Raw genomic sequence first — 17,603 nt, forward strand, 5'->3', positions numbered from 1 at the left:
ATTGTGCATATTATTTTCAAGGCTTATTTTTCATCTTGAAATGTTATTTTCAGATGTTACTTAAAAAGCTTCAAAGTTAACACTTTACATGCATTTAACAGAATTTCTATGTATATAATATATCTTTTTCTCCATTAAAATGAGATGTCTTATCTTCGATCCATGTAACATGAACCAGAAATATTTACAAAATATTTCAAGTTCATTTCTCAGTAACCTATTAACTTAAAATGCACTTTAACATGCTGAAACACGGAACAGTGTTCAAATTAATTAGCTTCAATCAGTCAAAGCCTTGTAAAGATCCCTCAGAAACAAAATCAGAGCCTGTGCTGAAAAACTAAATGGTCCCAAACATCACTATATGCGTTTCAACATGCAATGACAAAAACAAAAGCACTGTCTCGTGACGATCTCACTTCCATTTCCTTATTATGTAGCTCAAGGCAGTGGAAGTGGAGGGCCATGATGAAGCAAACCCCCAAACAAGAGCTCGTCACAACCTGTTCTATATCAATCACTGCAAGCAAGACGTTTATAAGCAATTTTTTCAGTGAATCTGGTCAAAGTGAAATGTTTTGTTTAGATCATATTCAATGCATCCAATGCAAACACTAATGACAAGACAATCAAAAATAAGAGATATAAAAAAAGAAAAGCCAATGAAAATCGTTCAGTCAATAATGCATAGTAAAACCATTACTGTGTAGATTTGCAAAGATGCACAGCTACAGGTGTTTAATCATATATAGTGCTGCAATCTGGTCAACTGTTGGTGTATATGATATTGGAAAGTTATTCTGGTAAGGAGAAGCATAAACAAATTATCTTTATAACAGTTTTGACACACCTTATAAGTTAGCTCTTTGCAATAAAAAACATTGTTTTTCACAATCATTTTCAAAAATGCAAAAAGTTGCAGCTTTAGCTTTGATCACCAAATACAAAACACCAGCAAGTGTAACCCAACTTTTAAATGTCATGTTAGATTTTGAGGACATTTTTTTGTCACAGCTACAGGTGTTTAATCATATTGTGCTGCAATCTGGTCAACTGATAAATATTAGTCACAGTTATTCTTGTAAGCAAAAGCTAATTATCTGTATAACATTTTTGACACGCACACCTCTTCAGTTAACTCTTTGCAATAAAAACTTTTTTTCACAATCATGTCTTAATTTTCATTGCATTCTAAAATGCAGTAGGCTTGCAACTTTTAGCTTTGATCACCAAACACAAAACAACAGCAATTGTAATCTAAGTTTTAAATGTCATCTTAGATTTTTGAACACATTCAAAAGAAGATTTCACAAGTATTTTTGTCCCTTTAAAATGTCTCCACTGGTGGATTATTATTTTTATAAGCATCATCTCAACCAAAAACCCAAAACTTTCATTTAAAGTCCTAAAGCCAGCCTTGTTTACTGTAAACATATTTTTCACCATTCTGATTTGTCCATCAATGAACTTGCCAAATTAACAGGTGCCTTTAATTTGACTTTGTTTACTTTAAAAATTATTAAATGAAGTTCTTATAAATGTGCAACAAACTATTACTTATAATCTGAAATCCAACTTGCGTTCAATTTAGGAGGTTAAATATGTTTACAGTGTAAACTCACTGAACTTCTGAACATTTCCAAACAGTGATTCTTTAAAAAACTGTGCCATGATCCCCATGAAGCTCAGTAATATGCTATGTAAATGAACATTAAACCGAGGTGCCCCGCACCTCAACCACCGCTTGACACTCTTGTTTGTTAAGTACCTCTTGATAGGAAGACACAAACAAACTGTTTTTTCACACAAGACGCATTAAACAAAAGTCACAATCCGCCCAAGAACATCCGATATGTGGCCAACAAATGACGAGCAGCAGATAAGCCGCAGCCAGCATGGAGTTGTAATACTAAACAAACTAGACGAAAATAGTTGTACATTTACAGCCTAATGTGATTTTCGCAAAACAAGCGGTGAACTATTCATAGACAGTCGCGTTTTCATAAACGCATGTTTGAAACTCAACAGGAACGGAGCTCCAGCTCGCGTGTGTCCACACACAGCACTGGCAATAAATATTCAGAAATTAGTCAAAATTCAACTATTCACTCCGAAGTCACAAGGAACATCAGTAGACACGGTCAATCCGACAGTCGAGCAAATGCAAATGTGTCGGGTTGTAAACAAAACACATCCGCGGTGTATTTATCGATGAAGTTTACGAACGTGCAATTAAAAATTAAATACCCGGAGCCTCAACAATGTTGAACAGCAAAAAATAAGGCAAAAATAAATGACGTCGGCTCGACAGAAAATATCAACAGCGTTATTACAATGAAGCTTTCTTGTATCGTATCCCGTATCGATCGGCGGATGAATTCGTTGTGATAATTATCGGGATCTCATTAAAAAAACATGCACACATCAGAGCGTGCAGCTACATTATGAGGACTTGCAGAAAAAAACGAGCAGTTGCCACCAAAAAACTTTCCAGCGCCGCATTAGTCAATTTCACAAGGAACCACCGTCACATTCCAGCACCGACTAAGCGCAAACCTACCGTGGGAGTCCCACGCCACCGTTCCCGGTCTTTCTCCTCTTGATCTGTTGTTTGATTATTTTTTCCAAATTTTTTCTCTAATTTTTCTTTTTTCGGGGCCTGAGTGTCTCGCGCTCCTCAGGCTGCAGCAGCAGAGTTATGGGGCGCGCGAGCATTGTGGGAGTGTGACGTCAGGCCACTTTCACAAACTTTTCACAGGGGCTGGTAAACTGTGCGCGGGCGCGCGTGTGCATGTTTTTTTCGTGTTGTAGTTTTCACACCTTTATGATTAATGATGGATAGCGGCAGGATTGGTAAAGCTCGTCGCTGAAAGTGCATCGAAAGTAAAAGGATTAAGACAGATGATAGCGTTTTTAAATTATTTAATGCAGGCATGTTTAATGCAAGGTGCCTAAGTCAACAAGCAGCTCTGTTTAGTACAGAACGACGTGCTGTTTTGAAAAGAAATACATTTGTGTCATGTTACTTTTGATGAAGATTTATTCGAGCCAGTACAGACTGCACTTTAAGCAATTAATTGCTGGATAAAGTAAGAACAGGATGTATTATTTGCACAAGCGGTTACATTTGATGCTTTTAAATCATGATTACATTTCTGTAAATATGTTTTGCTTTAAGTAAAATCAAAGTGGTATCAAACTGCACTGATGAGTTTAATACATCCTGAATACTCTATACTCATGAAACTATTTATGATTAAATAAATGGAGTGCAACAAGCATGAAAACACTAAAATGTACCCTGGAAAATACTAATTATTTTAGCTCTTACTGATTTTTTGTTTGTTTTTTTGTTTCCCTTGTTTTTTTAGGCTTGCAACTGTGAAATAAAATGTAAAAAATTAACATTGATATAAATGTATTAATTTTAATTTACAATGTGTATAGATAGATAGATAGATAGATAGATAGATAGATAGATAGATAGATAGATAGATAGATAGATAGATAGATAGATAGATAATATTATTATCAATTAAAATTATGTTAGTTTTCCGTTTTGCATTCAAAGGTTGACATCTTTTTTTTAAGATCATTTTTAGTGGAGAACAAATTAATGAACAAGAACAAAGACAAAGATATTCAACATCTTAAAATGTTATCAATCAGTATTCATGTTGTTTTTCAATCCTTACCCAAACTTTTTGCATCAATGTTTATTTTCTCCCCATTCTGTTTTAATCAGATAGAAGGACGATTAGAGTACAATTAAATAATCAAAAGCAAAACATACAATTGACCATCATTTTATGGAAAACAAAAAAACAAAAAAAACATGGTGATTCTGGTTACTTTATTCAACTCTAAATCATGACATCGGGCAAAAACATGTTCATTCACAAGCAATCAAATTTATGATGGATTAAAAAAATCTGAAAGGCGTGATGTTGTCTGTCACTAACTCGGCTAGGGAATAAATTCTTAATTTATTATTTAACTGATAGATTACTAACATTTAAAAACAAGTTGGGCAAATAAATATTCGTATGATTTATTGAAGGATGAAGAGGTGCAGGTCCCACGTGCAGTTTCCGATGCTCCCGTTTCACCTTGTGTTTTAGGGGAAGAATCACTTCCAGGGCACAGCAGCCCGTTTCCTCACCACCCCAACCCCCTCCGACCAGCGGGTGTGTGTGTGTGTGTGTGTGAGAGAGAGAGAGTAGGGGTGGGGGAGAAGGGTCTTCAATAAGCCTCTCGACATGCTCAATGCAAAGGGGCGAAACCTTTCCGAGTTTTTATGTTAAAAAGAAAAAAAGAAAACTCTGCAGGAGCTCTTTTGGCACCTGAGAAAAAAAAATGTTTTCTCGGACGTTTCTTGATTTTCTTTCAAGTTTTTTTTTTTAGATTTGTTGTTAGAACTGCCCCACAAATCACATGAAAAATTTGTGGATATTGAATGATTTTTCGGAGTGATAAAATCAGGTAGTTTTGGAACGGAATTGTTGCGGGTTTTGTTTTGTGAGCTGCAGGGGAAGTTCATGAACGCGTTTGAGATGAAGAGATGTCTTAACTTGTGTGCATGCAAGAATTTAAAATGCCGCATTTCTTGTAAGTCTTTGTCTTTTAATTTACAGCCAACTTTGACTCACAGTTGCTCAAAAGGATCGTATTAATTATTTGATTTTACAATGAACATTTTAAATATCTGAAAGCATTGTAACCCTTTTCCCGACAAAAATAAATAAATATATAAAAATACCCACAACAGTTGGAAATTGTTGAAAAGGTTTTTCGATATCTAGTAGTCTAATAGGGAACTTGAAGATAAACCTTTTGTTTATAGTAATCTGTCAGAACAGCTGCCGTTGATGTTTATTTTACGTTATATGAAATAAATTGTTGTAAGTAAATAAAGCTGTTTTACTTAGATGTTATTACACAAAGGCTACCTTTTGACATTGAATTACACAGCAGCATAATTTACAAACAACCCTATTAAATAATAGAAAACCTCCGAGAAAGTGTCCACCAATATAGACTAGAATAGATTGAGTGATATTTTAAAAGATGTTAACTGTGCAGTCAAGACAGATCAAAAGGGAAAACCATAATGACTGTGGTGTGAGATGATTAAAGGTTAGGAACCGAGCATTTTATACAATAAAAAAGACAACATTATTCATTTATCAAATAGAAAGAGGATGGTTGCATCTATATTTATTTTCCTAAATGTTTAAAGATGTTTTGGTGAAGTCAGAGGTTTGTGTAACAATACCACTCAGATGTTTTGAAAGAATAATTTAAACAGCACAAACAAAGCTATTCATCAATTAAATATTTATTGAATTAACTAAGACATAGGTTAAAGATAGGAAGTGAATTGAAAATATTTAAATGTGTAATGAACTTTTTAAAAAGTGACCCTTTGACTATTATAAAAGCTGAATATTGTCTGTTTTTATACAAAGACAACAACTTTTATGTTGCTTTAACTTATTTTAATAAGTGAATCATATCAATAAATGAGATTCAACTAAAATTAACATTTTGTTTGTACTAAATTCAACTTTTTAAGTTATACACAACATAACTTAATATTTTAGTTATAGTTTGATTGATGTAAGTTGAGATGACTAGATCATTTTTGACTAATTAATTTGATTCAAATAAACAATCTAAGGCAACAAATTTTTAACAGTATATTTTTTATAGGAAATGAAAAACTGAATAAATATAAAAGAATGACAAGGCACTTTATCAGTCAGCAACAATATGCTATTCATAGTTCATGGTCATTATTATGGTTTCACCAAAATATCAACATTTCTGTGAAATATATATGCTGTCAGTGCAGTAGTCAGAGGCGGCATTTGCAAGCACACACAGAAGGATGTGAAGAGAAGGTCAGGTAAACTTCACACGCCATAAAGTAAAGGTGAGAGAGAGCTGCTGAGTGAGATGGAGAGCGCTTAATTTATTTAAACATAAGGTTTTAAAAAGTATGAACACCAAGCTAGTCATTTTTAAAATAAATACTGTGTAATTATTTACTTAAAAATAAAAACTTTTGATGTAACATTTGAAAATTTGCAACTTACATTATTTTAAAATATAAAAATAAAATGTCACACATAAAAATGCCCATATTAAAAATATGAATCGATATTCTGCCATAACAATGATGTAATATGTTGCATGATAAATAAAAAAAAATTGAAATATCACTTAAAAAGAGTTGTTTTTTAAATGTAAGGAAAACGTAACAAAAAAACAAACAATCATATGTATGTTCAAAGCTGATATTTTAAAATTACAGTGATATTGCAGTATTTTCAAATTATATATTTAAATGCATAATGAAAACAAACTTTCACAAACTCTCCTACTTCAACTTTTTGATTTTCTTAATTGTTTTTCTTAGTTTTATCTAGAATGGTGTCAAATCAAAAGGGGTAAAAACGACTTTAAAAAAGGGTGTTATTTTTAAACAAATACTGGTTTGTCTTTTAGTGAAATCTGTTGATTTTTTTTGTCATCTTTGTTGCATGACATGAACAGCTACAGTTCAAAAATGTGAAAAACACATTTGTATGTGTGTAAGTCAAAAACAATCAAAGAAATGTTGTACTGTCAGAACGTTGAACAGCAAGAATTAACAGACCTAAACCCCAAACAATTAAAGTATGGTTTGAATTTATTAAGACAATGTCATATATTATAACTATAAACTAAAGTGTACTGAAAGATAAAAAGTATCATATAATATTGTATCAAGGTCACTTTTTACCCCAGAGATTTTTACTTTTCCTGTGTATTGTTATTTATTTATTTAATTATTTATTTTCATATGTATTTTAATTTAATGCAAACCCTGGTTTGTATTTAGTTATTGCTAGCTATGTATGCTGGCTTTGTTCTGTAATAAATAAATAATAATTCTGTAATAAATTATAATCACACAAAAAAAAAAAAAACTATTAAAGAAATCTCAATATTCTTTTACATTTTTTTCTAAACAAAGTTTTATTTTTTTAAGTTTGTCCCCAAATTATAAATGGACATCCACTCATTACAATTTGTATCCACAATTATTAGGTTTATTTGTTTGTTTTTAATCAAAACATTTAATTTCAGTATGGTGTTGTTTCATCCGGTTTCATCTGGAAAAAAGATCAGACCCAGGGTCATTTCTGAAAATTGGTTGCTTTGACAAAAAATGACCCAGACTACTGTTTAGACAGCGGAGAGATTATTCAGAAAGTTTATCAGAAGACATGCTCTATAAAAAAAATAAAAAGGGCTCTTTGATGGCTTCACAAAGAAACGTTAATTTTCATATAGAAGCTCCAAAAAGGAGTTTTGTAGCAGCTTTGGCTTCCAGTAAAGAACATGTAATGTTTTAAATATCCAATTTTTTTTTTAATTTTCTTTAAATTACAGAATTACATAGATGTTCCTTTTGGAAATATAATGGTCAGTAAATAATATTTATGTAGATATCAAAAAATAAAACATTTACATTATAACTTATAGTGAAAAGTTTTTCATTTATTTATATATATATATATATATATATATATATATATATATATATATATATATATATATATATATATATATATATATATATATATATATATATATATATATTTTTTTTTTTTAGATTATTTTTATATAAGGGTTTTTATACTGTCAAAAAGTAATTCCATGAATAATTCTTTGGCATTAAAACAAAAATCAATTAAAAAAATTATAATTTAATCATTAAATAATCATAATTTATCATTAAAATCATAATTTAATCATTAAAAATAACTAAACATTTGCAACCTTTATTTTTAAGAATGTAGGTTCATTTTCATCTCTGTGTGATTCTCATTTCTACTGGAAATAATATTAATTAACAATAATAATATAAAAAAATCAATAACAATAAATGAGTATTGTATTAAGTATTATTTTGTAAAAATCAATAAATAAATAATCATATAAATGAAAAATAAAGTACTGGTCATTAAGAACTATAATAACTCTAAAAAAAAAAAAATTGCTAAAGTCTCTTGATAAATGTGATGCCACAAATGCTTTAAAAGTGTATTTATAATGTTATGACTAAATATTTAGGTTAAATGAAGCCAGTGTGGTAGTTTAAAAACACAAAATAAATATGCTGAAGCCAAATGCGGAACACAACGACTTGATTGAGTCCAGAAGGATGTCGTTCAGAAATCAAAGAGTTCACTTAATTTGGGAAGTGGCTGCTTTCTCTCTCTTTCGCACACACACATTGGTCAGAATGTTTGGACGTCTTTTCTGTCTTTTAGTTGGAAACCCAAACTGTCCACTTATTTAAAAAGAAGAGCCGGATGAAGCCTCATGATCTGCTTGTTTGTTTGTTTATGTTTTCTTCTAGATTTTGTGACTGGGCTCCATTCGGGTTGATTACAGTGGAGTGGTGGTCTGTCATTTAGAAGCTCCAGATCGATTTTAAAGTGCTCTGTGAAACGCCACACACCACACTGCCGGCCCAGTAAAATCTCTCCTCCCTCCACCTCAAAAGTGCTTGTAAAAAAAGCCTATTATGGGGAACAAGGGGAGAGTGAGTTTCAAAGCAAAGTCAACCCTCCATTCCTGCAAGACCAGCTCCTAATTACTCTCTGATTAACCATGGGACTCACAAAGCCAATATTTGGCTCTTTATACGGATGCCATGATGACAGGAAACAGAACGGGGGAAACGCGCACATGCACACTAAAAAAAGTCCGACAGAAGTGTTTGAAGGGAACATCTGTGGCTGTTTATGAGTAAGTAGCCAGTAGTTGAACCTCTGACAGGTTCAGGTGTCATCCTAATTCCTCCTATTTCTTTTTCTCTCAGCGCTTTGCTTCTCATCTGAACATCAGCGTTAGTTTGTTTTGCACAATCTTCAACATAGTCATCCAAAAGATCTGGCCAACTTCGAAAAAGTTTCCAAAGCCTTACAGAAAACATCTATAACAACAATGGCAATTAAGCAGGGGGCGATTTGTACACATCTGGAGTGGATTTCCTCACTCTGGTGAACAGAATCAGCTCTTCGGCTGCCTTCTCCCCCTCTATTCTGTTGAATTGGGGACTGTGTGGGTTAAGGGGAGCAAGGTTTTTTTTTTATGTGTTTGGTTAAAAGCAGATGGTTGGTTTATGTTAGCTCAGGAAGGTGATAAACGGCTCCGATGTGCTGTCAAACCACCGACAGAGAGATCATGGATGCATGTTCTCCGTGTTTGGGTGGGGAGAATTTTTACAGTTTCAAACAATGTGATAGACATTGCAGAGTATGATAGCTTCCACTATGTCGTTATTAACGTGATAAGTTGTGTCTTTTAACTGCCATTCACAAATCTGTGGCCCTATTAAGTTAAAGGATGTGCACTTTAAAATCTGACAAAAAGTTAAAGACAATCTTGATACTTATTAATGTTTTATGGATTCTGTAGATACATCTGACATAGAGCACTTCCAATATAGTCGATGTAAGAAGTATGTTTGTATCCACAGCCCTTTTTTTGCAAGTGCAAAGTACTTTTTTACACTGATGCCATTGATTTTTTTTTGTCCCTTTAGGTGAAAACTCTTAACAGAACAACTTTTCATGATGTGAAGAACATTGTAACAACCTAAAGAACTTTCTGTGGAATGTAAAGTTGCTTCAGATTTAAAGGTTCTTGCTGGAATTCATTGGAAACGATGTGCACTTCAGAATCTGACCACAAGTTAAAGATCATCTTGATACTTTCGCCCCTAATGTTTTATAAGTTCTGAAGAAACATCTGACACTGAGCACTTCCAATATAGCCTGTGAAAAACATAATGCGATCAGAGAAGTGTTTGAATTCACAGCCCTTTTTACAAGTGCAGGTACTAGAAATTGCTTTTTGATTGCCATTGATTCTTTTGTCCCTTTAAGTGAAAACTCTTAACAGAACAGCTTTTCATTATGTGAAGAACATTGTAACAACCTAAAGAACCTCTTTTAACTATAAAGAACATTCTGTGGAATGTAAAGTTTCTTTAAATGTTGAAGGTTCTTCTTGGAATTTCTAACGCCTATAAAGAACCTCAACTTTTAGGAGTGATCTCATAAAAAGTACACTTCTGACAAAAGTCTTGTCACCTATCCAAGTTTTAGGAACAACAAAAACCCTTTATTTCAGTTCAGAGAGTCCATTGCCTTCCGTATCTTCTTACTAAAGAAGCATATGCGACACAGTACTAAACTATTGAAGTGAACATTAAAACCTTTCATTAATGTTGTTCTAAAACTATTGAACAACACATTCTTGTTCTGGGAAAAGCCTTTTGATTCTCTTTAAATGTTGACTACTGTAAACTACCTGACTAAAGTCTTGTTGCTTATCCAAGTTTTAGAAACAACAAAAAGTACCTTAACTTATACTTGATCATTTGGCATCAGAAGTGGCTTATATTAGAGGTAAAGGCTTCTAGATTACGTTTATTTTACCAAAACTAAATATGATCATGCCTTGATTTTTAATTATTTAATTAGGACAGTAAGGTCTGGCTTTGCTTAGGCAAAAGTCTTGTCAATTAATAGAAATAATATACAGTATAGAATATAATCATGGTGCTGTGGAGAAAGAATTAATATTGTGTATGACTCCCATGAGTTTGGAGGACTGCATCTATACATCTCTGCAATGACTCAAATAACTTCATCAATGAAGTCATCAGAAATGGCAAAGAAAGCGTTCTTGCAGGACTCCCAGAGTTCAGCATGATTCTTTAGATTTATCTTCAATGCCTCCTCCTCCTCCTCCATCCTTCAATGCTCAATAACGTTCATGTCTGATGACTGGTCTAGCCAATCCTGGAGCACCTTGACCTTCTTTGCTTTCAGGAACTTTGATATGGAGGATGAAGTATGGGAAGGAGCCCTATCCTGCTGAAGAATTTGCCCTCTCCTGTCGTTTGTAATTTAATGGGCAGCACAAATGTCTTGATACCTCAGGCTGTTGGTGTTGCCATCCATTCTGCAGATCTCTCGCACGCCCCATACTGAATATAACCCCTAACCATGATATATCCTTCACCAAACTTGACTGATTTCTCTGAGAATCTTGGGTCCATGTGGGTTCAATAGGTCTTCTGTAGTATTTGTGATGATCGGGATGCAGGTCAACGGATGATTCATTGGAAAAATCTCCCTTCTGCCACTTTTCCAAATGGTTAACTAGAAATCAAGTTATTATCTGTTGCTTCTTACAATGACAAGACTTTTGTCAGGAATTGTACACCTTGCTATCACTTAAAGGCATGGGAGAGGATTTGTAAATGGAATTTATAAATGGAACTAACAGTTGGTTTTATAATAACAATAGTTTTAATACAATGAATTTTAAGTATACCAATCAATATAATAGTAGGCTTTTCAAAGTTGTTCACCTAAGGTTGAAACAGTGACCACATAATACTGTAAGGCAAGGCAAGTCTATTTATATAGCACATTTCATACAAAGTGGCAATTCAAATGCTTTACATAAACAATAATAAAAGAGACAGGTATAGCTGTAGCTTTGGTTATGGTTTTACCAACTATATACCCCTAGATTAATTCTATCAGAGTGACAGTAATCCTTGGCAGAGATCCTATATTAGGAATAAGAAAGCACATCAGACATCAAGGAAATTCTCTCAAGAATTGCATTTGGGTTCAAATCAGTTGGTGGCCAGTTGAAATTTCCTAATGTAGGAAAATAAAGCTTTACTGATTAAATCGAGTAAGATGAATCTTTGCATTAGGATCCCAGAATAAGTTGGGTTGTCAAAAATGTAAGCCAGAAACATTTTAATCCCAGCAATAAAGATCCAATCACAAACTCTTAAATATTTGCTGATTTTGTTTAGCCAAACTTAACAGATCACCAATCACCCCAATGGTAACTTGAAAATCGAAACAAGATAAATAATATAAATTTATGAACTTATGGCTGAGGTGTTCTCTTAAAAAAATGTGGAAATCATTTTATTTTCCATGTAACAAAAGCATAGTTAAAAATAATTATTTTATTTTTATTTTTAGTTCAATAAATTGATTAAAGTACACATAAAAATTGTTAATTGGAAGTCATATAGGGTAGACATAGACTCTTGTCATTACTTTTCTTCGGTGGCTGAGAAAGCTTAACATGCAATTTAAGAAAACAATTACAAAAAACACCAGCAAATTGAGAAAAGATCTTCATCAGTTTGACAGCACATGCTGCTAATCCTCACAACGCAAACATTTTTAAAAAACGTGCTGCATTTTCCCATAACACAAACAAATTAATAAAACGTGCTGCATTTTCCTGCAACGCAAACAAATTAATAAAACGTGCTGCATTTACTCACAACGCAAACAAATTAATAAAACACGCTGCATTTACTCACAACGCAAACAAATTGATAAAACACGCTGCATTTACTCACAACGCAAACAAATTAATAAAACACGCTGCATTTACTCACAACGCAAACAAATTGATAAAACGCTGCATTTACTCACAACGCAACCAAATTAATAAAACATGCTGCATTTACTCACAACGCAAACAAATGAATAAAATGTACTGCATTTAATCACAACACAAACAAATTGATAAAACGTTTGCTTTTACTCACAACACAAACAAATTAATAAAACACACTGCATTTTCTCACAACACAAACAAATGAATAAAACGTGCTGCATTTACTCACAACGCAAACAAATTAATAAAACATGCTGCATTTACTCACAACGCAAACAAATTAATAAAACGTGCTGCATTTACTCACAACGCAAACAAATTAATAAAACATGCTGCATTTACTCACAACGCAAGCAAATTAATAAAACATGCTGCATTTACTCACAACGCAAACAAATTAATAAAACACGCTGCATTTACTCACAACGCAAACAAATTGATAAAACGCTGCATTTACTCACAACGCAACCAAATTAATAAAACATGCTGCATTTACTCACAACGCAAACAAATGAATAAAATGTACTGCATTTAATCACAACACAAACAAATTGATAAAACGTTTGCTTTTACTCACAACACAAACAAATTAATAAAACACACTGCATTTTCTCACAACACAAACAAATGAATAAAACGTGCTGCATTTACTCACAACGCAAACAAATTAATAAAATGCGCTGCATTTTCACAAAACAAAAAAACAATTTAATAAAACACGCAGCATTTTCACAAAGCACAAACAAATAAATAAAACACGCTGCATTTTCACAAAACAAAAAAACTATTTAATAAACATGCAGCATTTTCACAAAACACAAACAATTGAATAAAACATGCAGCATTTTCACAAAACACAAACAAATTAATAAAACACACTGCATTTTCTCACAACGCAAACAAATTAATAAAACACTGCATTTTCACAAAACAAAAAAACTATTTAATAAAACACGCTGCATTTTCACAAAACACAAACAAATTAATAAAACACACTGCATTTTCTCACAACGTAAAAACAAATTAATAAAACACACTGCATTTTCTCACAACGCAAACAAATGAATAAAATGCACTGCATTTACTCACAACGCAAACAAATGAATAAAATGCGCTGCATTTACTCACAACGCAAATAAATTAATAAAACACGCTGCATTTACTCACAACGCAAACAAATTAATAAAACGAGCTGCATTTTCCTACAGCGCAAACAATTAATTTCATTTATTTGCATTGTGGGAAAATGCAGTTATAGTTTGTGATTGTCATGAATTTGTATTGGCTCTGAAACCTAAGCTGAAAGCGAAAGGGAAGTGTGTGGGAAGGTAGGTTAGGCTGAGCCTTAAGGTAACACGCAACAACCTGCAGTGTCAGACGTCAGGCTGTGGCTCTGTTCAACACAGATAAGAGACATGGGTGGACCCAGCAGAGCTCTGCACATGCTCGCAGAAACCATCACACCAGCCGCCTCTCCTTATATTAGTCTTTAGAAACTGATAACATGACGTTCGCAAGATGATCCTGATCCTATCCTCCCTCCACAGAGCTTTTGATGTGCAGCATGCTTAATCCCTCGCTGTTTCAAAGCCATAAAGTGATCACTGACACATGTTTGAGTGCGACATCATGAACAGGAAGGGATGTGCAGTTTTTTCATGTTCACATTTAGAGGAAACATTTGCTCTGTCTTGAGTTGCTGTTCCCCTCTCTCATCGTAACTACAGGCTGTGCTCAAACACGAGAATGAGAAGCAATTGTTTTAACCTCTATCTTGCGTGGTCTTTGAAGATGTGATTCGCTTCCTCACCTGAACAAAGTTTCAGAGCTCTGCGCAGCTAGAGAGTGAGACTCAGTCTCTCTCCGCTTTGTTATCATCTCAGTCATCTCCAACAATGAAAAACAGTGTCTGCTTGTATGCACATGTGAAGATTTCAATGGAGGGGGGGGATGGGTCAGGTCATTAGAGAGCAGGGATAAAGGACACAGGAAACACAGAAACATGTTGACAGAGCGCAGGAGGAAATGTTGAGAGATTTGACAGGGGAATGGAGGTGTATATACAAGGGATGTGAGACCCTGTGGTCTTAACGGCTCCTACTGGTCACTCAGTGATAGTGATCTACAGACCATACCCAGTTAGATTGGACTTTTTTCCTGCAGAAGTCACTCCTCATATGCTTGAATGTGTTGCATCTATGATAACTTAACTGTTAGTTATCCTTAAGTAAACATAGGTATGAGTATAATGTAAACCAGGGGTGCTCAACCCTGTTCCTGGAGATCTACCTTCCTGCAGATTTTAGTTGCTAACCCCTATCAAACACACCTGAACCAATTAATTAGGACCTGAACACCACGCGATAATTACAGGCAGGTGTGTTTGATATGGGTAGCAACTGAAATGTGCAGGAAGGTAGATCTCCAGGAACAGGATTGAGCACCCCTGATGTAAACTGTTCAAATTGTTTGTTCAGTCTAGAAGAGCGTTTCTCAGTCCTGGTCCTCGCACCCTCATCGATCAGCATATTTCACATGACTCTATTATTAATTCACCTGATTTAGATGACCAGCTTGTTGGAGGAGCTCCATGCCTGAACTGTGCTCAGACTGATCAACACAATCTCATGGCAATTCGTAATTTTTTCATTTAGTGGCTAATTCGTATGAATTTGTATGATCTAATTTGTACAATTTAGTACGATTTGCTTATCCCCCAATGATGGTTGGGTTTAGGGGTGGGGTCAGGTGCCACGCCTCCTTTTTAAAATCGTACTATTTTTTACGACTGAACTCACACAAATTCGTACGAATTAGCCACTAAACTGGCAAAACGTAAAATACTTACGATTTCTCGTGAGATCAGGCTGGACTGATATATCCCTATAGTGTGCATTGCTCCCTACACTCTCAGAAATAAAGGTACAGGAGCTGTCACTGGGGCAGTACCTTTTCAAAAGGAAAATATTTGTACCTGAAGGGTCCATAATGGTACCTCAAAGGTACTTTTTAGGTACATTTGGGTACTAATTTGCACCTTTTATGTACCACTGTGAACTATTTGGGTACAAATATGCATCTTGTAAAAAGGTACTCCCTAAGTGAAAGCTCCTGTACCTTTAATTCTAAGATTCTCTACCTGAGTATGAGAAACCTATATTTCAGAGCCCATTGCCTTCCTTATCTTCTTACTAAAGAAGCATATGGCACACAGTAGTAAACTATTGAAGTGAACATTTGAATCTTTCATCAGAGTTGTTCTAAAACTATTGAACAACATATTCTTGTCTTGGGTAAAGCCTTTTGATTCTCTTTAAAAGTTGACTAAACACAAATCTCAACCTTCTAGTTAACTATGTTCATGTATCATGGTTAATTCCATTGGATAGTTTATAAATAAACAAGAACAACAATTTAAAACTGGCAAGAAGCGACAGGTTTTACAAATTTTCAAAAATTAATTAGGTATTTCTTTACCTATTCAAACAGAAAGAGAAAGTATCTTAACACAAGATATTGTGCATATTTCATCTTAAAAGTAATATATAAATGTTAATACACATACAGTTGACGTCAGAATTATAAGCCCCCCTTTAAATTTTTACCAAAATATTTACCAAATGATGTTTAACAGAGGGCGACGTGGTGTTGCAGTAAATAGTGCTGTCGCCTCATAGCAAGAAGGTCGCTGGTTCAAGCCTCGGCTGGGTCAGTAGGTGATTCTGTGTGAAGTTTGCATGTTCTCCCTGCGCTCATGTGGGTTTCCTCCGTGGGCTCCGGTTTCTCGCACAAGTCCAAAGACTTGTGAATTGGGTAAGCTAAAAATTGTCTGTAGTGTATGAGTGTGGATGAATGTGTATGGGTGTTTCCCAGTGACAGTTGGCAGCTAGAAGGGGATCCGTTGCGTAAAACATATGCTGGATAAGTTGGCGGTTAATTACACGGTGGCGACTTTAGATTAATAAAGGGACTAGGTCAAAAAGAAAATTGATGAATGAATGTTTATCAGAGAAAAGAAATTTTCACAGTATGTCTGATGATATATATTTTTTTTTTCTGGAGAAAGTCTTATTTGTTTTATTTGTTTGTATTTATTTAGAATATAAGCTTAATTAATTAAATAAAAATAAATTATTTATTTAATTAATAATTTAATTAATAAATTAAATAAAAGCTGAAATAAAGTTTTTAATAAAAAAATATTAAGGTCAACATTATTAGCCCCTTTAAGCTATATTTTTTTTCGATAGTCTACAGAACAAACCATCATTATACAACAACTTGCCTAGTTACCCTAACCTGCCTTGTTAACCTAATTAACAGTTAAGCCTTTAAATGTCATGTTAAGCTGTATAGAAGTGAATATTATTCACTGTGATCATGACAAAGATAAAATAAATCAGTTATTAGAAATGAGTTAATAAAACTATTATGTTTACAAATGTGTTGAAAAAAATTTCTTTCCGTTAAAAACTGCTTTTATTCTAGCCAAAATAAAACAAATAAGACTTTCTCCAGAAGAAAAAAAAAATATTATTAGACATACTGTAAAAATTCCTTGCTCTGTTAAACATCATTTGGCAAATATTTGAAAAAAAAAAAATAATAATAATAAAAAATAAAAAAAAATCAAAGGGGGCTAATGATTCTGACTTCAACTGTATTAGGCCGAGTGTCAGATTTACATGTTTATTTTGATATAATGCCTACATAAACAGACAAATTTTAATTTATCAGAGCATTGCAGTGTCTTTTTTAGGCATGTGGATTGTGTGTGAATTCCCCTGGAGGAGAGCGGGAGTGTGAACATGTTGCACACACATGTTGCTATTGATTATGGGTTTTGATAAATGAGCTTTAAATTTGGCAAACACTTTGTCGTTTATCACTTTATCATCACTGAATATCAATAGAACTCATCAGTTGAGCTTTTTTAAATGTGTGCATTGCAAATGTGCGCTGCTTATAGTTGTGTTATCAGATAAATTAATTCATAAAAAGGTAGAAGATGCTCCAGTAAGGATTGAAAAAAGAAAAAAAAAACTTATTATGAAAAGAATATCAATTTAAAATAACACTGAATAAACTAAATG

At 33.6% G+C, this 17,603-nt stretch overlaps 1 protein-coding gene and 1 long non-coding RNA gene across 2 annotated transcripts in view; one reads left to right on the forward strand and one right to left on the reverse strand.

Moving 5' to 3' along the window:
• plagl2 (pleiomorphic adenoma gene-like 2) overlaps window positions 1–2,726 on the reverse strand; it is an 88,545-nt gene extending 85,819 nt beyond the window's left edge. Inside the window, exon 1 of the mRNA XM_005174102.6 lies at window positions 2,561–2,726. The gene's annotated coding sequence lies outside the window, so the exon portion shown is untranslated. The remainder of the gene's footprint in view (window positions 1–2,560) is intronic.
• Window positions 2,727–4,182: 1,456 nt separating this feature from the next.
• On the forward strand, window positions 4,183–11,882 carry LOC141380638 (uncharacterized). The gene is made up of 3 exons (XR_012398992.1): window positions 4,183–4,608; window positions 8,414–8,805; window positions 9,605–11,882. It is a non-coding gene; the product is annotated as an uncharacterized lncRNA (long non-coding RNA).
• The last annotated feature ends 5,721 nt before the right edge of the window (window positions 11,883–17,603 follow it).

The sequence above is a fragment of the Danio rerio genome, chromosome 23, assembly GCF_049306965.1.
Source record: "Danio rerio strain Tuebingen ecotype United States chromosome 23, GRCz12tu, whole genome shotgun sequence".
Classification (NCBI taxonomy): Eukaryota; Metazoa; Chordata; class Actinopteri; order Cypriniformes; family Danionidae; genus Danio; species Danio rerio.